Below are 27,210 nucleotides of genomic sequence, written 5' to 3' on the forward strand. Positions count from 1 at the left end.
CTCAGTCCTCCCGCATCATTTGACACTGTAATTAGAGTATCATGCCGGCGGCGGAACCTCTTCCCCATTTGACAATGTGCTGCCCACCTGACTGCCCCTAGTTCCCAGGGGATTTTCTTCCGTGCCTCATGCCTGTAACCTTGGTGTTTCCATCTTCACTCTAGTTTTCTCATCCAGCACATCGGCATTCCTGCAGAGTTATCTCACCCACTCCCACATTATCAACCCCCCTCCCCCACCATCAAAACAACTCTTCACTGCTGCCTCCATCCCCATCTCTCTCCTGGGCCTCAGTTCCACACAGCCACCTGCTTCGCTGCAGACAGGGATGCTGAACCTCAGAGGAATTACGACCCAGGAGCCTGGGTCTCTCATTTGTGCAGGCTGTGTTCTCTGCATTGTGTAGGGGCAGGGTGGTCATCTCCTCAGCTCCACGATGTCTTCCCAGTCTGCCTGTCACCCTCAGAGGGCATTGCACTGCTGATGGCAGAGGGCTCAGCTCCACCACGTCTTCCCAGTCTGCCTGTCACCCTCAGAGGGCATTGTCCTGCTGGTGGCAGAGGAAAGTTCCCTGAGATGTTCCTGTAATAGAACCTAAGGAAACAGGGATCAGGGATGTGCGTAATGTTAGGTCCTTTGCCTATTTCCAGGTTCCCAACACATAATTATTCCACCAGGACACGAGCCAAAGGAGAAATTTCTCGTACTCATGGCTGATTGGCTACTTCTCACATTTCTTTATTCTGACTCTTTGTACTGCTAACGTGAACCTGTATATTCATTTTTGTTCTTTTTTTCACTTTAAATCTTTAAGTAAAGAAACATTTGCTTCCCAATTACTGCATAGTTGAGGCATTTTCTTGGCTTTTTCTCATTTCTGAGATTACATTTGCTAAAATACGCTGCCCTCAGGGCCGGCCTGGTGGCGTGGTGGTTCAGTTCTCACGTTTCGGTTCAGCAGACCAGGGTTTCCCAGGTTTGGGCCTGGGGGGCAGACTGAGCACCGCTCATGAAGCCATGCTGTGGCTGCATCCACATATAAAATAGATGAAGATGGGCACATACATTAGCTCAGGGAGAATCTTCCTCAAGCAAAAAGGAAAAAGAGCATGCTGCCCTCAAAAAAGACGAACTGATAGTTACATGTCTCAGTTTTTGATAAAGTAATGGTCATTAATTTTACCCTGTAAGGTAATAATACTCTGAAAGAAATCACTTCATTGTTATTTTTAAATTTATAGCATTATTCTTAACACTCAAGAATAGGTGATAACAGTGAAAATAAGCTATTTTCTTCAATGAAACTTTTTTTATAATTTATGTTTATTACTACAGTGTTCATCTTAAATTTTTATCTCTAAAGAACAGAACAGAAAGCATCCTGTTCTTTATTTTAGAGTTACAAATGAGCAATAACCCAAAGGTATATAAATTAAGCAGCTGGTTCAATATGGAAGTCCACATTATATGGGTTATGAGCTCAGAGGTGTTGGCCCAATATTAAGTGAAAATTATCCGGGTGAATGCACCATTTCATTTATAATAAAGTGCAAGTGCTTTGCAATTTATATAAAGATGAAAATCCAATTAGGAGGTTTGCAAATGTAGTCATTCTATTACTGAATATATTAACTTTGCCATATTACAATACTCCCCCAGTGTCAAACCTTTAAATCAATTTCTGTCAAAATTTTCTTTTGCTTACAAGTTAATATGCATACTGTGCATATAGATAGAAAGGCATTCAATGGAGTCTCCCTTTCTGCTTCATGAGTTTATTATAAAAAAAAATCATTTTCACTGTGCTCCGAGTAAGACTTGCTGAAACTTGCCTGCGAACCCAGAGATTCTCCAATATATTTTAATTTTTCACTTCCCACTTCAAGAACATCTCTAAACTGAAAACTTTAGATGAGATGAGTCTAATTTGTGATAGAAAAATTCAAATCAAGAGTTGGAATCTACTGTCTTTTTCAATATGAATCCTTTTATAGATAATTAACAGGGAGAAAAGCTTGAGCAGTTTTCGTAGATAGCTCACTGTTAGGCATGTTCTTTCTGGGATTCAATTAGGTATGAAGTAGGTGAACTGAGCTGGGTTTCACTTGTGCTTCCAACATGGAAGCACGATCTACTCTAAAATAAAAAGCCTCATGAGAAATGTGACTGACAGATGCATTTCTTTTTCTTTTTTTTTTTTGAGGAAGATTAGCCGTGAGCTAACTACTACCAATCCTCCTCGTTTTTGCTGAGGAAGCCTGGTCCGTGCCCATCTTCCTCTACTTTATGTGTGGGATGCCTACCACAGCATGGCGTGCCAAGCGGTGCCATGTCCGCACCCGGGATTCGAACCGGTGAACCCCGGGCCACCGAGAAGCGGAATGTGCAAACTTTACCACTGCGCCACTGGGCCAGCCCCTGGATGCGTTTCTGAGTAAGTTTCAGGAAGGAACAAGAATCACCTCTTATAGACTAGCTTTGATCAATCTCAGAAGCCAGGCCTTTGGCCAGTCCCCACCTGGCCTTCTGTGACCACACATTTGCCTCACTTACCAGAGAGTCTGCCAGACACTTCTTTCCTGCAGCCTGTGGGCCACGGAAATGCAGAAAGACCGTGGCTGGCAGCACACCTTCTCCCTTTGGTTATCTAGCAGGAACACTCAGCCAAATTGACAGTCTCTCACCCCCATCACCTCACGTTTCCCCAGCAGTGCAATCTGCAGTTACGGACAGTGGAGCAGTGGAGAGTTCCAGGTTGGATGTAAAGCCCAAGCACTAAAAACAGAAGAAAGTAACAAAATCAGCGGAGAGTTAAAGGTAGAGACCAGGAACATTGGCTTCCGTGTGTGTAAGCCAGGATTTAGTGGTCACACACCAAGGAAAGTGAATGTCAGAAGACTGTCCTTGAGCTCTAACGAAAAGACTTGAACAGTGATAGGCTCCTGGGCTGTGACACTGAACTCCGGCTTTGCTAAAGTCATAGCTTTCTCGGAGGGAAGACTGGCATTTGGTGGTCTCTGTCACTTTGAAAACACTGACGAGGCGAGTGCTCTGAACTCAGTCTCTGCAGATTCCTTCCTGGCTCCCCCACCCTGAGTCTTCCTCCTGGACGTGAGGGACCAGATACACCTGGGTTCTTGATGTTCTTCCCCGCACACCCCTGTGTGATGGAGATAGTGGGAGGTGCTGGCTGAGGGCAGGCGTGAACTTTGGGTTAGACAGCATGGATTTGATCCTCTTATACCACCCACCAGCCAAGTGACCTCAGGAAGTTTATTTAGCCTTTGCTAATCTTTGTTTTTTCCAGCTATAAAGTGGAAATAATAATACCCAACTGTACGAGCTGTTGACAGAATCAATTGGGATATCCTGTGCAAAGAAATTAGCACTATGCCTTGCACACAATAAATACTCAAATAGTGGCTAGAGTGTAACATTTTTGTTTTCTTTGATGATTTTTTACTCGTTAGAGACTGGGGAGCTGACAGAAGGATGAGACCTTCCTTCTACTGTAATGTCCTAAGTCACAGCTCCCATCCTTCCGGGATGGAGCTTCTCTCCTGATTTATTTCTGGTAACCAGTTACGTGCCCTTGCTAGTTCAGAGACTCATGTGAGTTTGCTTCTTAATTTCTCCCCATTTCCCTCTGACATATTTTCTGCGGAATAAATTCAATGGTCAAGGGCAGACTCTAATGTCACCTCATCTGCAAAAGTTTTTCTAATTCCTTCAGAAGATTTGTGAACTTTCTCCCTGGGTTTCTGCAAAGAGCGCTGCATTTCCTTGACTGTCTTCAGCCAGTTGTCTAGGTGTCTCTCCCTTGACAGCACGTCAGCTCCTTGAGGGCAGAGTCCATGGCTTGCTTGTCCTTATTGAACTTAATGGTGTGAGAAACAGCTTTAAGACACACGCTTCGGGAAACAAAAACTGAGAACCGTCCCGGCCAGCAATGCCATTTGGCATCCAGAGAGCCACGAGGGATGGAAGACCACGGTCAGACATGTCGATTCTCTAGAGTAAACGCCACGTGGTCAGTGATGGGTGCTGGAGAGCCCAGCGAGGGTCACACGCTGAAGCAGCAGCTTTTGAGGGCTGTTTTAGGGCCCATCTCTGTTCTTGAAATTTTGTTATGCAAAGACTGTGCACAGTAGAATATAAAATATCAGTAAATGGACTTTTAATCCTTTGCAATCTTTTTTTTTCTCCTAAAAAATAAGAGAAAGATAGCTTTAGCCTTTAAAGATCAACTACTCAAGACTTCAACAATAATTGTAGTGTGGTATTTGTTCCACTTCTAAAATTCTCAAGATATAGATACAAGTTAATTCAAAATTCAGCTTATGTTTCTAAAATATGATAAAGGTGAAAGCTGAATAATTCATAATAATCATAGTCAGTGAGGTCAAGGCCATTAGAGAGCAATTTGAGTATTAATTCACACTTGCTGGGTATATAAAAATATAACTAACTTTCATTATGTTTTGTAAAAGTTGTTATTTAAGAATTATTGGTGAGCTTGTAACCTAATCTAATAAACTCTTTGTTTATATAAATGAGATTTTTTTGGGGTGGATTGTTGAGAAAATAAGATCCAGTAAAGCAAACCAAATAACCGTTTCAAGAAAGATATATCTCGTCTCTTCAGATTTAGAAAGGAAAGATCACTCTTTTCTTAAATGGAGCTTCTTATCAATATGAAAATAAGACAGTCAGACTAAAGGAACACATTAATAGCTGAAAAAGTAGATGTTAGTGGAGCCACTAATTTCTCCATCTTCTTCAATTACAACTTTTATTCTAAAATTTAAACAACCTTGCAAAGCACAATCCAAATTAAAATAAAAACTAGTTTTGTATTTTAGCCAAAATATACTCTAACTACTATTATACAACAGAGGTGGAGCAAAATGTATCACCCATCATTCTGAAGACTAATTACTTCTAAGTAGATGATGATTTTTGATAAATTTTAATGAAAACAAAATTTCTGAAGTTTAATTATTACAAATTTTACTATATTTAGAAAAACCTAATCAAGCCTCATATTAAGAACAGGTAAAAATTAAAATTTGCATTTTAACTCTATTCTTTAAGTGGAGTTCCTAAAGAATGGAATTTAAAAGGTAACATCACTTTGCTTTTCAAAATATTCTATCTGTTGAAATACCTAGAGCAGAAATTGATGTCTATTTCAGAGAAAATGTCCTTATCTTTAATGCCTCAACCTTTCAAATTTATTACGGGACTTACATATTTATCAGTCTAGTTTATCTTCTTGAAAACAAAGACTGACTTTGGAAAATTTAAATAGCACAATTAAGTCTAAATATTTCCATGTCATCTAAAATTCAACCATGAAGAAATATTCCAAACAGCTTATAACATAATGCTTTCAATAACATTTCAAAAGCATAGAATTATAGAAAAAAGTGATATTTGGCAACTTGAAAAATCCTTAAGAGGAACAAAGAACAAGGGCAATGAACAGAAATGAGTAGCAAATATAGGAGACATCAATCCCACTGCGTCAACAGTCACTTTAAAGGTCAGTGACCTAAATACACCAACTAAAAGGCAGAGGTTGTCAGAGAGAACACAAAAATAAGACCCAACTATATGTTGTCTACAAGAAATCCACTTTAAGTATAAAACACATACATATTAAAAGGAAAGCGATGGTGAAAGATGTACCATATTAGCACTAATCAAAAGAAAGTGGGAGCAGCTGTGTTAACTTCAGACAGAGCAGACTTCAGGAATAGAAAGTCACCACAGATAATGGGGGAATTTCATAATGATAAAGGGGAAAGTACTTCAAGAAAACATAAATGTTCTTAATTTATATGCACCTAACATCAGAGTGTCAAAATACATAAGGCAAAAACTGATAGAAGTGCAAGGAAAAATCAATGAACCCATTTTTATAGCTGGAGAACTTAAAACCCCTCTCTATGTGTAATGACATAGTATAACTCAACAGCACCATCAAACTGCTGGGTATTATTGACATCTATAGACTGCTTCATCCACAACAGCAGATTACTCATTCTTCTCAAGCTCACATACAATGTCCATCAACACAGACAACATTCTGGGCCATAAAATACACTTCAACAAATTTGAAAGAATAGAAATCCCACAGTTTCTGCTCTCAGACCACAATGGATTAAACTAGAAATCAGTAACAGAAAGATAGCTGGGAAGTCCCAAAATACTTCGAGATTACACAACACATTTCTAAATAACATGTTTCAAGGAAGAAATCACAAGAGAAATTTAAAAATATTTTGAACAAAACGAAAATGAACACACAACTTGTCAAAATTTGTGGGATGCTGTAAGAGTGGGGCTTAGAGGGAAGTTTATAGCACTGAACACATGTACTAGAAAAGAAGAAAGATCTAAGACCAAGAACCTAAGCTTTCACCTTAGGAAACTAGAAAAATAAGAACAAATTAAATCCCAATTAAGCAGAAAAAAATGAAATAACAAAAATTAGAGCAGAAGTCAATGAAGTTGAAAACAAGGAGTCAAAACAGGAAATCAACAAAACATAAGCTAGTTCTTTGGAAAGACCAATATAATTGATAAACCTCTAGCCAGTCTAAGAAAAAAATAAAGAAGACGCAAATTACTGGTATCAGAAATGAAAGAGAGGGCATCACTACAGATCCTCTGGACTTTTAAAAGATTGTAAAGGAATACTATAAACAACTCTAGGCCCAGAATTTGATAAGCTAGATGAAATGAACAAATTCCTTAAATGACACAGTCTGCTAAAACACACAAGAAATAGGAAATCTGTATATGCCTATACCTATTAAAGAAATTGAGTCAATAATTAATAACCTTTCAAAACAGAAAGCATAAGGCCCAAATGGGTTGCATTCTACTGGTGAATTCTACCAAACATTTCAGGAAGAAATTATACCAATTAGAAAATCAAATCCAACAATATGTAAAAAGAACTATACATCACAAAAAAAAGGGGACTTCTCCCAGGTATGCAAGGCTGGCTTAACATTCAAAAATCAATTAATGTAATGCATCACATTAACAGGCTAATAAAGAAAAATTACATGATCATATTAATAGATGCAGAAAAAAAATTTGACAAAATCTAACAATCACTCATGATAAAAACTCTTAGCAAATTAGGAATAAAGAGGAACTTCCTCAATTTGATAAAGAATATCTACAAAAATCCTAAAGCTAACATCATGCTTAATGGTAAGAAAGTCAAAGCTTTCCCACCAAGATCAGGAACAAGGCAAGGATGTCCCTTCTCAACATTGTACTTGAAGTACTAGCTAATGTGGTAGCACAAGAATAGGAAATAAAAAGTCTATAGATTGAGAAGAAAGAAATAAAATGGTTTTTCTTTGCAGATGACATGATCATGTGTGTAGAAAATCTGGAAGAAGTGACCAAAAAAATCCTGGAACTAATAAGCAATTATAGCAAAGTTAGAGGATACAAAGTTAATACACAAGCCAATCGCTTTCCTATACACCAGCAATGAGCAAGTGGAATTTGAAATTAAAAACACATTACCATTTACATTAGCACTCACAAAAACACCTAGGTGTGTTTCTAACAAAATATGTACAAGATCCGTATAAAGCAAAGAACAGGCTTGGATGAAAGACGTCAGGGAAGAACTAAATAAATGGAGAGATATTCCATGTTCATGGATAGGAAGTCAGTATAGTCAAGATGTCAGTTCTTTCCAACTTGATCTGTAGATTCACCACAATCCGAGCAAGTTATTTTGTGGATATTGACAAACTGATTCTAAAGTTTATATGGAGAGGCAAAAGACACACAATATAGCCCATTCAATATTGAAGGGGAGGAACAGTCAGAGGAGTGACACTACCCAACCTGAAGATTTACTACAAAGTGCCAGTAATCAAGACCCTGTGGTAGTGGCAAAAGAGTAGACAAATAAATCAATGGAACAGAATATAGAGCCCAGAACTAGAGCCCCACAAATGAAATCAACTGATCTTTGACAAAGGAGCAAAGGGAATATAATGGAGCAAAGATAGCCTTTTCAACACGCATGTATGCTGGAACAGCTGGACATCCATATGCAAAAATAATGAGGCCAGACACAGACCTTACATCTTTCACAAAAATTGACTCTAAATGGACCATAGATCTCATTGTAAAATGCAAAACAATAAAACTCCTAGAAGATAACATAAGAGAAAATCTGAGTGACCTTGAGTATGGGGATGACTTTTTCGATACAGCATTAAAGGCACAATCCCTGAGAGGAAGAACTGATAAGTTGAACTTCATTAAAATTCAAACCAACCGAACAAAAACCAAGACATCCTTCAGGAGGCAAGTAGATAAATAAACTGTGGTACATTCACAGACAAGGGAATATTATTTAGCACTAAAAAGAAGTGAGTTACCAAGCCTTGAAAAGACATGGAGGAAACTTAAGAGCCTATGACTAAATGAAAGAAGCCGACCTGAAAGTATTGTGTGATCCCAACTCTATGACATTCTGGAACAAGCAAAGCTATGCAGAGTTATGGGGAGAGGAATGGATAGATAGAGCAAGAGGAAGGCTAGGGCAGTGAAAGAATTCTGCGTGATACTGCAGTGTGGGTACATGTCGTTATACATTTGTCAAAACCCATAGAATGCGCAACACCAAGAGTGAAACTGAAGGGGTGTTGATGCATGTTCATTGACTGTCACCGGGGTACCTCTGTGGTTCAGGACGTCATAGTGGAGGAGGTGTGCATGTCAGCGCAGAGGGTGTACAGGAACTCTGTACTTTCTGCTCATTTTGCTATACTCTAAAACTGGTCTAAAAATTGAAGTGTGTTAATTTAAAAAATCTTTAAGTAACAATGCCATTTATTCTCTGTAGACTAGTACTTAAGAATTAGAAATGTCATCAAACCAACTGTGGCAGAATTGAAAACAATGACTTTACTATATGTATACAAAACTATTACTTATAAGATGTGAAAAATGTTTTATACATGTTTCTCTTCCTCTAAATAATGAGCAGACTTTGCCATTCATTGATCACTGACAGCTGTGAAATTGCTCTCCAGCTTTGCCTATCTCAACTTATTAATGGACGAATGTTTCACATTAAAATTAAACATTGAAAATGTCTTCACTGTGTGTGAAAGATGCAACAGGAGCAGCTACTCAGGTCAACCTTCCAGCACCAGGCACTGGAGCACACTGGCTCTGCTTATCACACTCACCAGACCACGTGCGTCTGGTGCTTTCTTTCCTGACTTCCTAACACTCCTGAGAATTTTTCTTGAAGTTAAGTCCTAGCATAATAAAAACAAATGTATAAGTACCCTAAACTTTTTCTTCCATTTAAAAAAATACATCTAAAAGGAAAGTTATTGCTAATATTTTTGCATAGAACACTGATCAACACCTTGAGAGAGGCTAGTGTTCTGTAGAACAGGATTTGAGAAATTCCGCAAGAGGGGATTAAGCCCCTTCAGAATAAAAGAGGGATATTTTATTGAAAGACCCCATGTGAAGAAACAGTATCTCCTTTCATCCTGGCGAACATCGACAAGAATGGTAACAGAGAAGTTTGCTGAGCCGTGGTGTTCTCTCTTCTCTTCTCTTAAGAGACGCTGCTGGAAGCGGTACACGCTATAGTCCTTCAGAAGCTGGTGGTCTCTTGACACACATGTGCGTGCTGAGCGTGTTAGGGCTGGCAGAAACTATTAGAACCTGTTCTTGAAGACAGAGACCCTTCAAGAAATGATCCCCACTTGTGTTATAGTTGGATGTATGGGGCTCTCAGGAGCTCTAACTTGATCAACCAAAGAGTTCCTTCCTCCCTCTAGACAACCATCCTGAAGGGAACATTTTCTACATAAGAAATGAGACAAGAACTGCTTCATACCTCTACTTTACAGCGGGTGTCAGATTTATTTTCATCTGTATTGTATGTAGAATTAGTTTGATAAAATTTTCAGTTAGTAACATCAAAGAAGCACAAAAAGATTTCATCACTTGGTTTTAGAAAGTCTGGGTGACAGATCCAAGTGGAAGAAGAGAGTTGTGTGGCCACAGGTCATTCATGGAGACAAACCATTATTGGGTGATGCAGGGCCACCAAAACTTCCCACGCTTTGGGTATCCATATGAATGAATGAATTCATTTTCTTTAAATAAAGGTTCAGTCACTGAAAGAGAAGGACTAAAAAGCTATTTCCCATTACATAATAAATACATTTCAAACTCATTGCACCTTATGGTTTGATATAAATATGTGCTGTTGATGCAAAAAAGCTTCCTACAAAAGTTACCTGTGGACAAAAATAATTTATATAAATTTGCCCTGTGGATACAAAAAAAAATTAATCTATAATAGAGGCTATTTTATAAAGCAAACCACTGACTCAGAGATTTGCTTGACTTTTTTCTTTTCTTTTCTTTTTTGATGAGGAAGATTGGCCCTGGGCTAACATCTGTGCCAATCTTCCTCCATTTTGTATGTGAGATGCCGCCACAGAGTGGCTTGATGAGTGGTGTGTAGATCTGCACCCAAGATCCAAACCTGCGAACCCCAGGCCACCAGAGCAGAGCACGTGAACTTAGCCATTACGATGTGGGGGTGGCCCCGAAATTTGCTTGATTTTTATTTTCTACTGTAGACAATAGCCTAGTTCAGTTTTGTCTGTTTTAGTCATATATGATTGGGTATCTAAGGATATCCGACTTAATCCAATCCTGAGCAAATTTCAGTTTGCTGAAGAAAAGCTCAGGCAGAGAAGAGCGTGGCTGTGAGAAACCATCGCGCACCCTCTGTGGGATGCAGGGGAGGAGAGAATGGAGCAGAAGCAGGGATAGCATTCTGCAGAAGCAATCACACATCTTCTGTGCCACCTATTGCATGAACCAACCTTTTTCTTGGAATATAAAAATCACACAGGTTGTCCTTTGTTTCCAAAGTTAAAACAAATGAATATGCTTAATCTGAGAATCAAAAAGTAATGGCTGTGACAGCTCACATTTCAGAAACCATCACAATATTCTAATTCTCCAAAAGGCTCAACATGGCATTATTTCTACACTTATTTTGAATATTGTGAGTTCCGCTGAATGGTGAGGGCCGTGGCTGAAACTCGCAGTGTCTACTGTGTAGCCCATCTTGGAAGACTGTATTCAGTTAGTTGGTGTATCTCACTTTTCAGGCAATTGTCTGACCCTGAGGAAGCAGCGAAGGAGGCCTCTCCCGGGCTGCCTTGCTAGTGTCCTTAGTGCCATCTGCTGCATGGTTCCGGCTACTGTAGGGGAACCATTCTAGGTAGGAGGGGTGTATGAGTCTAGCAAGGGCTGACCTCGGACTTATCGACTTGCAGTCCACGTGTGGAAAGAAAACACACTGTGACAGCTTCTCATGTAGAAAACTCTTTGAAACTATCTTAGAAACAGTTAACAATAACGATTAGCTTTGTGATTCTTACACTAAGCATATTTCTTTAATGTATCCTATTTCCTCTATTTAAAAAGTCTGCGTGTAATCATCTCATCTGATACTTAGCAGCAGCATCAGCTCAGCTCTTCTAAAGTGAAGCTATTGTTATCTTTTAGTTTGCTGCTTAGAAAAGTAATGGATCTATTGTATTTAGAAGCAGCAAAAGTAATTTAATGGCACTCATATTAAAGTTTATTGGGGAATATATATTTTTTAATTAAAGGATTTTTTTGAGCTAAAAAATAAATAGAAAGATATAGAAGGACACACAAAAAACAGAAGAGCCCCTTATTCTGAGGAGCATTTCCAAAGACACATGTTGGAAGCTAACCACCACGTCAGCGGAGAGAACGGTCTGCTTGTGATTGGACTCCGTGTGGAACAGGGAGAGTCCAACCAGGACGGCAACCCACTGGCTCCTTCACCACCACCGCTGGAAGCAGGGTCTGCACCTCTTCTGCAGACTGGTACCCGTCATACAACTGTACCCCTTGATGCTTTATTTCCTCACTTAGGTTGTCTTTTTCTGATATAAAATTCATTACTGTAGGGGCTGGTGTGTGTGAGGGTGGCATCCAGGTAAGATCAAGCTCTCGTGTCTATACTGGCTGTTCCATCTGCCTCTTGTCCTAATTCTGAGGGTCCTGAGTGCCCTTAGGGTCAAGGGAGTCGGCCGCCCGAGCAGCTCTGTGATTTAAAACTGATGCTCTTCCAGCTCTGGCCTCCTGGCGGGTCGTCTTTGGATCACTTGCAAGGTCCTCAGTACGAAATTTCAACTAGATTTTCTTACTCGCTGTAGCAAGGATGACGACACGCGCTCTCTTGAGATAAATACATAGTTTAATCCTTAACAGTCAAGTTTATTACCTAAAATATGTGGATACAAAATGCCCAAAGAGGATTGCCACAGTCTTTCTCTCTTAATCTGTCTGGTAGCAACAGTTACTCTGTAACAATCCCTTGAACTAGTTTTTCTCTTTGTTCCAGAGAATTATGTATTTCTTCCACCCTCATCTGGCAGATAATTAATTCAAGAATTCTGTTCTCTGTATTAAGATAATAGCCTCCTAAAAAGGACACAAGCCATTTCCTCAATATTGGAACTGAAGCAGACTGTGTAGTAACGCAAAAGTGTTTAATTATGTATAAAACAAGTCACAGTTGGAGAATGATAAACAAGTTAGAAGTGTTAGCCTAAAGGACTGTGAGGACAGACATGAGCATCTGGTGACAGACGTCCTGCAACACACTTGATGTCACAGCTCCTGAAAGCTGTGTCAGTCATTACTTCTAACAGCCAACCGACTGGTGGTGATCAAAAGCTTTCCTAATCACTGTGAAAATACAGTGATATTTAGATTCTCTTTCTGAGTCGCTAGGAATGAACGTATTTGTGTACGACGGGGAGGGAAGTTCACGTGTTTAATGCCAGCCTAGAGGTGCTCCTTCCTAGAGCTCTTGTCACTCACAGCCTAGGATGACCAGGAAAAGTGCCCTTCTCTGCCTAGAAAGCCTATTTCTTTCTAAGATCCCCCCTATGCAGGATGGTAAATAGACACAAGACACGGCTGCTGCGTCTGTCTGTCCTGATGGCCCTTTGTCGCCGTCCATCCAGCTTGCACAGTGGCTGCTCTCCTGGTTTCTCCTCTTAGATCCGAGTATGAGGTAACGCATCTCTGCGCTGTGGTGTCTTCACGAGTTTCCTTTCTGAGGAGACTCTCCACGATCAGAAGCCACCATATGGGCAGGACAGCACCTTCCAAACACCTGCGTGTGCCGAGGAAGCCTGGCAGAGCTGTGTGAGGGGCCAGGGTCGCTTCTCCGCCATGGCTGGAGAGTGTGTGCTGCACACACTTGTCATTCAAGTCTTCCTGCTCGATGTTATTCAACCCACAACTGCTCAAAGAGAGTGGTAGTGAAACTGGGGTTCAAATCCATTGGGCTCCAAAATACCTTCCTTTTTCAGAGAACTACACCTATAAATATCAAGTGAGCTACATAAAAATCACGGTTAGATCCAGGGTTTCTGCAGCGGGAGGCCTGTTCTATTCACTGGGTCAAGATAAAAGGCAACGGTTGGGCTGATTTTTCACCTTCAGTTTGATTTCATTCTTTAAAACCACTCCTTAACTCAGGCACCTGCCTTCTAGCCTGACATATTTAGCAGCTGCTACCTGCTGTCCACAAAGGTTTTCGTTTTCCCATCTGGGCGCCGCTGTAACGCTGAGTTCAGTCTCTTTCTGGCCCCTTCTCCACTCACCATCCCTCGCGGACTAACCCAGGTCCTCCATCACGCATTCTCCTCTCTCACATTTCTCTTCTACCTCTCTCAAGGGAGCTTCTTAAAACATCTCCGAGAAGACAGAAAAGGTCTACAAAAGACTCAGAAAAACAAGTCAGGTGAACATAAGCTAAACTTTACAGAAATGGGTTGAGGTAATGAAACAGAAAGGAGATGTGGGATCTTCTGTGGTAGAAGAATGGAGCTGGCCATTTCTAGATGCCAGCAGCTCCACAAAAGAAGCAGCCTCTTGAAAACCACCACCAGTATACAGAAAATATTGCGTCTGAGTGGGCCTTTTTTAGTATTTTACTAAGCAAAATATGTCCAATATCCATCAGCAGAACGTGAAAAAACACTCCTGAGGCCCTTCCAGATTCCTGCTGTGTTCGAGCCTAAACCTGAATCTCGGGTTCTCTCCCTCGGTGAGAGCCAGCCCCCAGCATCCCCTGGGGGTTCGCAGGAACAGACTTGAGCCCCCAGGAGACAGGGGAGTAACCCTACATTCCACGGCGAGCTGTCGGTACACACCCTCTGCCCACTGGAAGACCTTCAACACTTGCCTGCCTCCGGCGGGCGGCTGCCTGTTTTCTTGGTCTAGTTATTCCACTACATATGACTTTAGGATGGAAAAGGGGGCTTTGATTTCCTTCGATGTTCTGATTGCGATATTCACTCTATTTTGCTGAGTCAATTCGATCAGATTAATTTTCATGATACAAGAAGTAGTACAGTGTAGGAAATATTCTTTCTGTTTTGTTGCACAATAGTGCTATACAACCCAACATAACACTTAAAGTTTAATTTTAAAAAGGCACCTGTAATCAGCCCTCAGAATTACTAATTGACGTGCCTAAAGATAAAAGGAACGCCTCCAGATGAACATGGCTGTGGAAGTCAGCATTTCCCCTCTTCTCCGACTGGAAAACACAGAAATCTACACTTTTAGTGAAACTAGAAGACACATATATTCCAGACTCAAAATACACTATTGCCAGCAGTGTATGGGAGTTCTAGCTCCCCCACCTCCTTGCCAACGTTTGGTATGGTCCATCTTTTTAATTAATTTCAGCCATTTGAACATGTGTGTAGCTGTGTTTTGCTGTGATCTTAATTTGTATTTGTCTAATTACCAGTGACGTCAGGCACATTTTCACATTCCTATTGGTTGTCTGAGTACCTTTGGCAAGGTGTCTGTTAAAAGATTCTGCCGATTTTAAAATTGGGTTGTTTTTCTTATTACTCTGTCTTTAGAATTCAAATTTTGCCACTTGGTGGGCAGTGAGGCTTGTGGTGTTATCTCTTTGTGATTTTAGCAGATTTCCCCAATGACAATGAGGCCAAGAGGTGTCCTGGCCTTCTGGATTCCTTTTTGGAGAAGTGCCTATTCCTGCATTTTGCCCATTTTTTCTATTGGATTTTCTCCCTTTTTATTGATTTATACAAGCTCATTGTCTGTTATGGATATGAGTCTTTTCTCTGTTAGCAAATACCTTCTCCTACTTTATGGCTTGTCTTTTAATCATTTTTATGGTACCTTTTGATGAACAAAACTTGTAATTCTAACACAGTCATATTTATTGATCTTTTCCTCTAGAGTTTGTGCTTTTTGTGTCTTATCTGAGAAATATGCCCATTTCTAGATGTCATGTTTACCTTGTGAAAATTTATTTCCAACAGCTTTGTCATCATGCCCACTCCATTTCCGTGCCTCGTCCACCCTGAAATGGTGTGAGACAGGGACCCACCCTTGTTTTTCCTGTATAGATACTTACTTATTGCTGCACTGTTTAATTAGAAGGTGTCCCTTCCCGCTGCTTCATCCGACATCCATTCCCCCTTGACTGTTCCAGGCTGTTCTGTCCCACTGGCTGCCTCAGTGATCCCACTGCCTGAATGTTTCTAAGTCGTGACGTCTAGTTGAGATATCTGATAACTTCGCACGTTTCACAAACCAAAATATTTACCACTTTCTTTGCTTTTTCTTCTCTTATGCATCTCAAATCTTCTATCTGGGGTCATTTTTATTCCTATTAAGTACATTCTTCAGAACTTATTTTTTTTTAAGTTTTGTGGGTGTCGAACACCCTCAACTTTTTGTTTATCTGAAGATGTCTTCGTTTACCTTTGTTTTAGAGGATAGCTTCACTGCCTATCTGTCGTAAAACACTGAAGATCCCCTCCTCACTCCTCGAATCCTTGTTGTTGTTAACAAGCAAGCTGTCAGTCAAGCTGCTCTCCCTCTGGAAGTAGCCTACCTTTTCTTCCTCCTTTTGTGTTTAAGATTTTCTCTTTGCCTTAAGTATTCTGCGTTTTCGTTATCGTGTGTCAGATGTGTGTATCTTTTTTTAATTTGGATTTTATTGAGATAATTGTAGATTCACATGGAGTTATAAGAAATAATACAGAGAGATCCAAAGAACTACTTTCCCTAGTTCTCTCCAATGTTAAAATTCTGTGAAATTATGATATAATATCACAACCAGGAAATCAACATTTATACAATCTGCTGATCTTACTCAGATCTCTCCTGTTTTACTTATGGTTATGTGTGTGTTTATACAATTTTATCACATGTGTAGGTTTGTGTGTCCCTTACCCCGGTCAAGATAAAGAACAGTTCCAACACCACAAGGATCCTTCTTGTTGCCTTTTTATAAGCACACTATGTTTCTCCTGCAGCCTCCTGGGTCTAGAGGGACCAGCCACATGGATCATTCCTCCCTGGTCAGGGTCGATCTTCTCAGTCTGTGTTCTGCATCTCCTAGCCTGCCATTCACATTTTTTGTTGCTTTGTCCCTTCATCCTACCTTCTGGAAAATTGATTCCAACCTATCTTCTACCTCACTAACTTTCTTTTCAGCTGGTTCTTGTCAGTTGTTAAATTTTATCACCAAGTTCTTAATTTTAGTTACAGTTTTAGGATGAGATGATTGATTTGATTTTTTTAATTGGTCTCATTTTTTTGAAATAATTTTTACTTCTTAAGCCTGTTATTTTTTATATTTTTAGCTTGTAAGCATAAGTCATCTTATAATATATGTTTGTGACTTAAATATCTGAATTCTTTATGATCTCTTTCTAATGTCTACATTTTTATGCTGGTCCTAATTTACAGTATTTTCTTTTCTGGTGTGTCTGATCATTGTATTCAGAAAAAATTAACCACACGAGTAATTTGAGGCCTCAAAAGAGAATTTTCATTTGCTTTTGCCAAGAGCTTAGGGGCCCTGCACAAGTGTCTGCCGAGGCTGCAGGCTCAAGTGAGGGCCCCATCCTTCTGGCCCACCCTCCTCGGAGGGCAGAGCACTTTCCAGACTCTGGGTTGGTAGAAACTGATTTCTGAAGTCTCACCCTTTGGCCCAGGAGGCTGCCAAAACCACAGCTCAGCTCCACAGCTGTTTCTTTCAATAGACAAACATCCTCTGGGCAAAAGCAGCTTTTATTTTGAGCTTAACCCTCCGAATGTTCAGTTTACTCTAGATTTTGGCCAGGTAAATTCTTCCTTATATTGTCAGCTCATTTGAGCATTTAGACATTTTTTAAACATTTTATCCGTTTTTTTTAGTTATCATTTCAGGATGCTGAGGACATGCCAAATACTGTTTTTGCATTTTTTTGGAGGTTTGAATCATGTAAATGTAATACCAACTTAGAAATCACTCACACACACACATTATGGAAGGACTCCAAAGATGCACTTGTGGGAGTAGGAAAGTTTGGGAGAATTTTATCACAGCTATCCACGGCATAATTTTCTGTAAAATCAGCCACACAACCATGGAGTCTGTGTTTTGTTATTTACTTTTGAGGTTTAAAAAAAGATGTACAGATTGCCAAAACTTCTTGGCACGAGTACAGTTAAAACACAGAAGGGAGCGTGGGGTGAAGGAGAGAAGACTCATTTTCCATATTAATCACATAAGTTCATTTACTACTGGAAGTTTCTAAGGCAGTTGAATTTAAAATAATGTATCAGTTATTTTTTCTTTGGTTTTAAAAACTGCCTTCCAATGAGCTATGAGGGAAGATGAAAGCCGGCACTGTTGCATCCACGTGTCTTTAGCCGCCTGCTGAGCCCTGGAAGGGTGGCTCAGTGGAGTGTGTGAAGATGAGAGAGGAGCAGGGGAATCCTGCAGGAGAGCTCAGGCCTGAGCTACAACTAATGGGCGCGTCTCCAGGAGGCACAGCACCTTCAGAAAGCAATAGCTAAGTGCTTCTTAAACGGGGCTGCCTGGGCAGCAACCATGCCTCAAGCAAAGAGTTAGAGATCACAGGCTCCTTGAAGAGAGGAAGAGCTAAGATCACAGTAAAAGAAACATAAGGACCACATAAAGCTGAGGGAAAAACCCCGAGAGTAAATGTTTGACAAAGACGCTCCCATTTAATACCCGGCACAATAGACCAGCAATCATTGGTAGTTGTAACGTTGACTGAAAAACAGTAAGGTATTTTCACATTGAAAGAACTATAATTTAAATGAAGACAGAAGATGATGTGGAACGTCTGTAAGTGAATCTCATTTAATGCTGTCTGCACCTTCACCCCCTCTGCCCTGGCTCAAGCAGCCCCAGACAAGACGCAAGATCAAGTTGTGCTTTCCCCTCAAGATGTTTTCACCTCCACTTGCAGCCAGCTCAAGAAGGTCGAGAACCGTCAAGATTTGCGAGCTGTTATCATCCTGTTTTTCGTCCCTTCTCCCAACCAAAAATGGCTCAGTCACATCAGAGGGGCTTTACGCTGAAAAAGGTATTTGAGAAGTGGCCCCCGGTTGACCCACTCAGAATCGGACGGACTCTGATAACGCACGGACATTCCCGGGACACTAGCCTCTCACAAGAAACATGCTGTTAGAAGGATGGTCTCCAGGTCGCCTGTCATGAATGTGAGTTTGTCCCACAGCACTTATTGAAGATAGTTTCCAAAACTTTCATTAAATACTGTCAAGATACAGAAAATACATATAAAATATGTGTAAAGTACAAAAATAGCCAGGGAACACCTCCACAAACACAGGCTGACCTGCAGCCCGCATGACCACCCCTCTCAGTCTCCTGAAACCTGCTTGGGGATCTCACCCCACTTCCTGGCCTCCCTCTCCGTCCCAAGTAACCACCATCACATTCTCTGTCTCCTCCCTCTGCTCTATAAAATCGTTACCAAGTGTATTTATATGTGCAAACAGTGTGCTGTTTATTTTTTGCATGGCTTAAGACTTTATATAAATGGGATTGTCAAGTGCCTTCTTGAATTTGGCCTCTTTGCTCTTGAGATTCATCAACGTCGTCTGTGGTTGTAATTCATTCATTTTACTGTTGTTTGCTATTCCCTTGTACAAATATCCCACAATTTATTTATTCAGCCTACTATTGGGCTGTTTCCAGATTTTTCCTGTTAACAAACAGTGCTTCTAAGAATGTTCTTGCACACATTTCCTGGTATCCTTGTGCGTGCGGTTTTCGGGAATACAAACAAGGGCGGAACTTGTAGGTCTTAGGATTGATGGAGCTTCAACTCAATTGGAAAACGTCAAACATTTTTGAAGCAATGGTTCCAATTTGCACTTCCACCAAGAGCACATCGTGGTCTGACGGCTCCATACAGTATGCAAAATATCCTGTTCTCACATTCAAAATGTTTTCCAATCTAGTGGGTATGAATTAACTTCTCATTATAGGCTTAATTTCCAGTCTTCCGGTTCTTAATGAAATTGAACGTTTTATATATCTTCGACTTTCTGCTTTTCTCAAGTGAAATAACTCTTCACTTTTTTGGCCCATTTTATTGGACTCTCTTTTTCCTGTTGATTTTTGTGATTTCTTTATATATCCTAAACTATAGTTCTTCGTCAGTTATATACATTGCAAATATCTTCCAAATTTGGTTTGTCTTTTTATTTAACTCATGGATATTTTGAGCAGAAGTTCTTTATGTTAATGTGCCCATTAAAACACTTTTTGGGTCTTGTTTTAGAAAGCCTTCTCTATGCTGTGGGCATGAAGACGTTCTCCATTCCCATATCAATTGGGAATTCTCTTCATGTTTGTGTTTAGGCCCAACTTTATTTTTCACTGTAATTATCCCAATGCCTCTTCTTTAAAAGTCCTTTTGTCACCATTAATATGAAATGCCAACTTGCCATCATCGAGTTTCTGTGTGTTTCATTGTGTTTCTGGGCAAGCTTCTGCCTCGTTGACTGGCCTGATTATTACACTTTTATAATTGTTCTTTACATTTAATCTCAGTGGGGCGAGCGCTTTCTTTCCAGGAGACCCTCAGCTAGCTTGGATTCTCAGCTCTTCAATATAAATTTCAGAACCAATTAGTTTAAGCTCCATAAAGGAACAAAAAAACACACAAACAAAAACCAAAATTCATCAAAATTCTTACTAGAATTGCATTGAATTTACAGATTAACTAAAGGGAAAGCTGATATTTTTATGATATTACATCTTCTAATCCATAAATATGGTGTTTATCTCCATTTATTTAGGTCTTACTTAATGCTGTCCAAGTAAGTTTTATAATTTTCTATGAATATTTTGCATATTTTTTGGTAATTTATTCTCAGGTACTTAATTTTTTTGATATCACATTAAAGGTCATATCTGTTTGATTCCATTTCCTAACTCCTTGTCGTACAGAGGTATGATAGAAGGTTTTCATTGATTCATGTGTCCAGAAGCCTTGCTAAATTTACTCAATGATCCTTAGAGGTTTTTACATAAAAAGAAAAAAAGCATACCTTCCGTGAAAAACAAGAGATTCCTTTTTTCCTCCCCTTGCTGCCCTGATAAAACGTGAGTGTGGTGACAGCGGGAACCCTGGTCTGTTTCATCTGAGAAGGTATGATCCCAGGCTTTTGATAATACCTTTAATTAGGGAAATTTTTTACTTCCAATTCTTAGTTTGATAAGAGTTTAACACAAATGGATGTTTAATTTTATCAGATCCTTTATCTGCATTCATTTAGATAATTGTACATTTCTCCTTAATTTGTTAATGTTATATTATTGAAATTTATTTTCTGTTAAACCACCTTAAATTTGTCAGATGTTGTTAACATCTATGTTTACAAGTTAGCTTGGCTGGTAATTTTCTTATGCTGCCCTTGCGGGTTTTGGAACCAGAGTAAGATGAACCACGTAAAATGAACTGGGAGCATTTCCTCTATTTCTGTTCTTGAGAATAGTTTGTGTAGGTCGGAGTTAATTCATCTATGGAATGTTTGGTAGAAATTTCAGGTAAAGTATTTGAGCCTGAGAGGGAGACTTTTAACTATTGATTCAAGTTCTTAATAGTGAAAACCCTATTTAGTTTTATTTTTCTAAGAATGTGTTCATTTTATCTAACATTTTTAATTTATTGGCATAATATTTGAATATTAACTTCTTATCATTTAAACTACATAGAATGCCTGGTAATGCCCCCCCTTTTATTGCTAATACTATTTTTTTGCTCTTTTTTTCTTGCTCTGTCTTACCAGAGTTGGTTCATTTCGCTATTCACTTCAAATCATCAATTTTCAGTTTTGGTGATTCTCTCTGTTATACGTCTATTTTCTTTCTATTGATTCTCTACTATTTCCTGCCTTCTATTTTTGGAGGGTGAATTCAGTTTTTTTGTCTAATTTCTTAAACTCATTCACTTTGAGGCTTTTCTGTTTTCTGACATCGTGACTAGAGCTGCATATTTCCTTCTAGGAAGCACGTTGGCTCCGTCACACGAGGTGATAGGCAGCGTTTTCATTATCATCCCTTCTCAGTAGTTTCTAATTAATTTTCATTACCATTTCTTCTTTAACTGGTGCCTTCTTCAGAAATGTTTAATTTCAAAAGTGTGAGTTTTGTCTTATCTTTTTGTTAATTATTTCTAGCTTCACTCTTTGTGCTCAGGGAGCGTGTTCTCCGTGACACAATCAATTGAAGTTTTGCGAGGCTTGCTTTAAGGCACAATATGTGGTTAATTTTATAAAAGTTCTAAGTGCCCTTGACGAGAATGAGCATTTTTGCAATCGACCCCTTAAGCTCCGCTTGCTGGCTGTGTCATTCGGATCTTCTACGCTCTCGCTGACGTCACGCGCCTGAGCTCTCAGTTACTAGACAAACGATTTAAAATCTTCCGACTCCGATGGGATGTGTCTTTTAATCCTTTTCATTTCATAAATATATACATATAAAGCCTGTATTATTAAGTAGCCATATATCAATCAAAATTCTTAAATCTTGCTAATAAGTGGAAACTTTTCTCCACTTTGTAATTACCCTTTTACATCTACTAGTGTTTTTGGTCCTAAAATGTACTTTGTCTGATATTTCCAGTTACCAAATTCTTCTGTGGACTTCCATTTGTGCCGTGTGTCTTCGTCCCATCCTTCCATTTCAGACTGTTTCCTGAAGTTTTAGGTCAGTCTTTTATTTTTTAACCAAGTCTAAAAATCCTTGTCTTCTAACTAGATATTTGATTATATCTTTACAATCTTTCAAATAAAATTAGGAAATATATGTTTCAAAATAAAATTAGGAAACATTGTAATAATAATACAATTAAAACTGAGATCAATTTCCCCAAACACCAGTAAAACACACTAAAACTCATGTAACAAAGGACCAAAGATTTCTGCATTATAGAGCACATTTTAAACCCAACTTATCTAATTATTTAGTACTTAATAGATGTTATTAAGTATATTGAGTCTAGTGTGTATTTATTCCGCGGAGTATTGAATGCAAATTACCTTGACTTTCTATGCTTAATAATAAATATGTCCTGTTATATAACTAAACAAAGAAATCATATGCTAGACATGGTAGGGATACTATCTAAATTGGATCTAGGTGTTGGTGCCCCTGGGTAACTGGCAGAAACAAGCACAGAAGCTAAACCCTCAGGAAAACAACATTAGTAAGAAATAAGACATTGTCAGGGAAACAGCTGAGACACTCCTGCAGGAACTGTGAGACCTCTTTCCAGAACATACACAGGACTCAACATTTTTATTGCTGCATGTAAGGAATATCATAGATGGTTTTCATTTTAGATAGTAATTTTTTATGAAACGTATGCAAGTCATTATTGCAAGTATCTAGACAATGGAGACTTCAGGAGTGAGGGGCATCTCTACTTGGAATTATTTCTTCTCTTTTCTTTGGTGCTCTCTCTTGTCCCACCTGATCAGCTTCTTTTTTGTTTATTTTACCTTTTAAAATATTAATTGGACATTTTTTCCTCATTCATTTTTCTTTCTACAGATTTGGAAGTTAAACATTCTGTATTTATTAGTTTACTAGTTTCCTTAACATTTCCATCATGCCTACTTAACTTATAAAACTCTGAAATTCAAATTTCATTCCTTTTAAACAATTATCTTATTAAAGCTTTAAATCTGATCATGCCTTCTCAACTTATCTGTAACTATCATTGGATATCATAGCTCTACCCTGTTTTAAACCCAAAAAGAAGTATTGTTTTGTACATTCAATGTTGCACAAATATTGACTCACGTATTTTCCACTTTTTTTGTCCTTTACTCTTTTTTGCATCTTCGCTGTGGAATAGATCTCCTTTAGCCTGGAGAACGTCTTTTGAGCTTTTTAAAGAGAGTATCTTTCGTTACAAACTCTCTCACTTTTCCTCATCTGACAATATTTTTTCTTTCTGCAAAGTACCTAACTTTAGTTTGATAGGAATTTTCTCTCATCTCACTGAAATAGTCCACTGTTTTCTGGCTTCCCTTGTTGTTGTCGAGAAGTCAACTGTCAGTATAACCACTCTTCCTTTTTCTGGTAGTTTTTAAGATTTTTCTTTTCGTCTATGGCATTCTGTACTTAAGCTAATCTAGATGTTTATTTATTTTTTGTTTATTCTACCTTGATTCATGACTCTATAGATTGATGCTTTTTATCAGACCGGCAAATTTCTCAGCCTTTTTCTCTTGAAATATTGTCTCTACCTCATTCTTTCTCCTCTATTTCTAGAACTCCAATTATTTAAATTGTATTAGAAGTTTTCACTCTGTTCTACCTCTCTCTTTTCCGTTATATGTTCTCTTTTTCTCATTGTGCTACATTCTGGATAAATTCTTCAGATCCGTTATCTAGTTCACTAATCTTCTCATGAAGTATCTAATTATCCATTTAACCCAACCATTGCTTTCATGTCAATATTTTTTCATTTCTGAAAGTTCTATTTTATTCTTTTTCAAGTCTGCTTGTTTAATTTTATATCACTTTATATATATTGTAATCCTTTTTTTAAAAAGAAAAAACCTTTAAAAAAGCTAAACACAGCCATTTTATATCCTGTTTGGTAAACCCAGTCTCTAAGAGTTTTGCTAGCTGATTCAGGCGTCTGTTTACTGTGATGCTCTCATCCACGTCATCCTGTTTCCTCTTGTGTTTGCAGCTTTGACAATGAGCTTCCACTCTTTGGAATGTCATCTGCAGGTGTCCTCGAGGCCTCACTTGCTAGTGGATAGCATCCTTGCTTTTGCTTCTTCCAAACTTCTGAGGACGCTAACAACTTGGGACACTTTTAAACTAAACTACTTCTACAGGCACACCTTGTTCTGCACTTCACTTTATTCTGTTTTTCACAAATGGAAGGTTTGTGGAAACCCTGCATCAAGCAAGTCTATAGGTCCCATTTTTCCAACAGCATTTTCTCACTTCTTGTCTCTGTGTCACATTTTGGTAATTCTCACAATATTTCAACCTTTTTCATTGTTATTGTATTTGTTATGGTGACCTGTGATCAGTGGTCTTTAATGCTACTCTTGTGATTGTTTTGGGGCATCATGAACCACGCCTGTATAAGACTGGAACTTAACCTACAAATGTTGTGTGTGTTCTGACTGCCCCACCGTCGGCCCTTCTCCCATCTCTCTCCCTCTCCTTTGGTGTCCCTACTCACTGAGACACAACAATACTGAAATTGAGCCAGTTAATAACCCTACAGCGGCCTCTAAGTGTTCAAGTGAAAGGAAGAGTCGTACATCTCTCACATTAAATCAAAAACTAGAAATGATTAAGCTTAGTGAGGAAGGCATGTCAAAAGCAGATACAGGCCAAAAACTAGGCCTTTTGGGCAAAACAGTTAGCCAAGTTGTGAATGCAAAGGAAAAATTCTTGAAAGAAATTAAAATTGCTACTCCCATGAACACATGAATGATAAGAAAGTGACACAGCCTTATTGCTGATGTGGAGAAGGTTTTAGTGATCTGGATAGAAGATCAAACCAGCCACAACATTCCCTTAAGCCAAAGCCTAATCCAGAGGAAGGCCCTAACTCTCTTCAATTCTGTGAAGGATGAGAAAGGTGAGAAAGCTGCAGAAGAAAAGTTTAAAGCATGAGGTTTAAGGAAAGAAGCCGTCTCTATAACATAAAAGTGCAGGGTGAGGCAGCAAGTGCTGATGTAGAAGCTGCAGCAAGTTCTCCAGAAGATCTAGCTAAGATAATCAATGAAGGTTGCTACACTGAAAAACAGATTTTCAATGTATATGAAATAGGCTTCTATTGAAAGAAGAGCAATCTAGGACTTTCATAGTTAGAGAGGAAAAGTCAATGTCTGGCTTCAAAGCGTTAAAGGACAGGCTGTATCTTGTCAGGGGCTAATGCAACTAGTGATTTTAAGTAGAAGCCAATGCTCATTTACTATTCAAAAAATCCTAGGTCCATTAAGAATTATGCTAAATCTACTTTGCCCGTGCTGTGTAAATGGAACAACAAAGCCTGGATGACAGCACACCTGTTTACAACATGACTTACTGAATATTTTAAGCCCACTGTTGAGACCTACTGCTCAGAAAAAAAAGATTCCTTTCAGAATATTACCGCTCATTGACAATGCCCCTGGTCACTCAAGAGCTCTGATGGAGACGTACAACAAGATGATGTTGTTTTCATGCCTCTAACGCAGCATCCATTCTGCAGCCCATGGATCAAGGAGTAACTCCAACTTTCAAATCTTGTCATTTAAGAACTACATTTCATAAAGCTATAACTGCTATAGACAGTGATTCCTTTGATGATCTGGGCAGGGTAAACTGAAAAACTTCTGGAAAGGATTTGCCATTCTAGATGCCATTAAGAACATGTGTGATTCAGGGGAAGAGGTCAAAATATCTACATTAACTGGAGTTAGGATGAAGTTGATTCCAACCTTCATGGATGACTTTGAGGGGTTCAAGACTTCAGTGGAGGAAGTCACCACCGATGTGGTGGAAACAGAAGGAGAACTAGAGTTAGAAGTGGAGCCTGAACACGTGACTGAATTACTATAATCTCATGATAAAACTCTGTCGACAAAAATAATCCATAACCAATCTATAAATGAAAATTTGGGTGAGTTTATTTTGAGCTAAAATCTGAGGACCATGGCCCGGGGCCTTTCTTCCTGAAGGAAGAAAGGACACCAAAGAAGTGAGGTATACAGAGCCGTTATATACCCCCAAACAAGACGTTTCACATATGATTGAAATGTCCCTCCCACAATAGTCACAAGATTGCCCTGTCGGCACAGCGCTTGATGGATGCAGCAGGTAGTGGGTCTGCTATCTGGGAGGACGTAGCAGGAGGCAAGTCTATTGTCTCGAGCTGGGCGGTCACAGGTGAGCACAGCAATCAGTTACTAGCCTAAGGAAAGATGCTTAATCCTTAAGGAAATGCCAAGGTTGGGAGGGGGAGGGAAGTTGCACCTTTATCTCAAGGGCCTTTGTTCTTGCCATAGGGAATGTCTAAAGCAGATATACAATGCATGCTCCATGGCCAGGGACAGGCCCTTTTGGAAAAACAAGATCAGGCCGAATTAGTTTTACACCAAATGGGTTCCTCATATACTCCTGTCGCTTGCCATTTCTATTTGTCAGTTCTAACGGATGAGGAGTTGCATCTTACGGATGAGTAAAGAAAGCGGTTTCTTGAGATTTAATCTACTCCAGGTGAAGATGCTGTGCAGACTGTTGAAATGACAACAAAGGATTCAGAATAGGACATAAACTTAGTTGACAAAGTAGCAGCAGAGTTTGAGAGGATTGGATCCAATTTTGAAAGAAGCTCTGATGTGGGTAAAATGTTCTCCCAATAGCATCGCATTCTAGTTCTCTTACTACAGAGGAATTGTTCATGAAAGGAAGGGTCAATTGATGTGGCAAAATTCACTGTTGTCTTATTTTAAGAAACTGCCACAGCCACCCCAGCCTTCAGCAACCCCCATCCTGGTCAGCCAGCATCCATCAACACCGAGGGAAGACCCTCCACCAGCAAAATGTCTATGACTCGCTGAAGGCTCAGATGCCGGTTAGCATTTTTCAGCAATAAAGAAATTTTTAAATTAAGGTATCTACATTGTTTTCTTAGACACAAGCTATTGCACACTTAATAGGCAAGAGGATAGTGTAAACATAACTTTTGTATGCACTGGGAAACTGAAAACTTCATGTGA

The 27,210-nt window shown here is 39.3% G+C and overlaps 1 long non-coding RNA gene across 3 annotated transcripts in view; it reads right to left on the reverse strand.

Moving 5' to 3' along the window:
* Nucleotides 1-3,419: 3,419 nt before the first annotated feature.
* Nucleotides 3,420-27,210, reverse strand: part of LOC102147926 (uncharacterized) — a 36,763-nt gene continuing 12,972 nt past the window's right edge. The window contains exon 5 of one of the 3 annotated variants that reach the window (XR_002802359.2): nt 3,420-4,205. This is a non-coding gene — a long non-coding RNA (uncharacterized lncRNA). Of the gene's footprint in view, nt 4,206-9,915; nt 13,861-26,092; nt 26,726-27,210 lie in introns of those variants that run through there. The other 2 variants (XR_011429833.1, XR_002802358.2) reach the window with 2 other exon arrangements.

The sequence above is a fragment of the Equus caballus genome, chromosome 20 (assembly GCF_041296265.1).
Source record: "Equus caballus isolate H_3958 breed thoroughbred chromosome 20, TB-T2T, whole genome shotgun sequence".
Classification (NCBI taxonomy): Eukaryota; Metazoa; Chordata; class Mammalia; order Perissodactyla; family Equidae; genus Equus; species Equus caballus.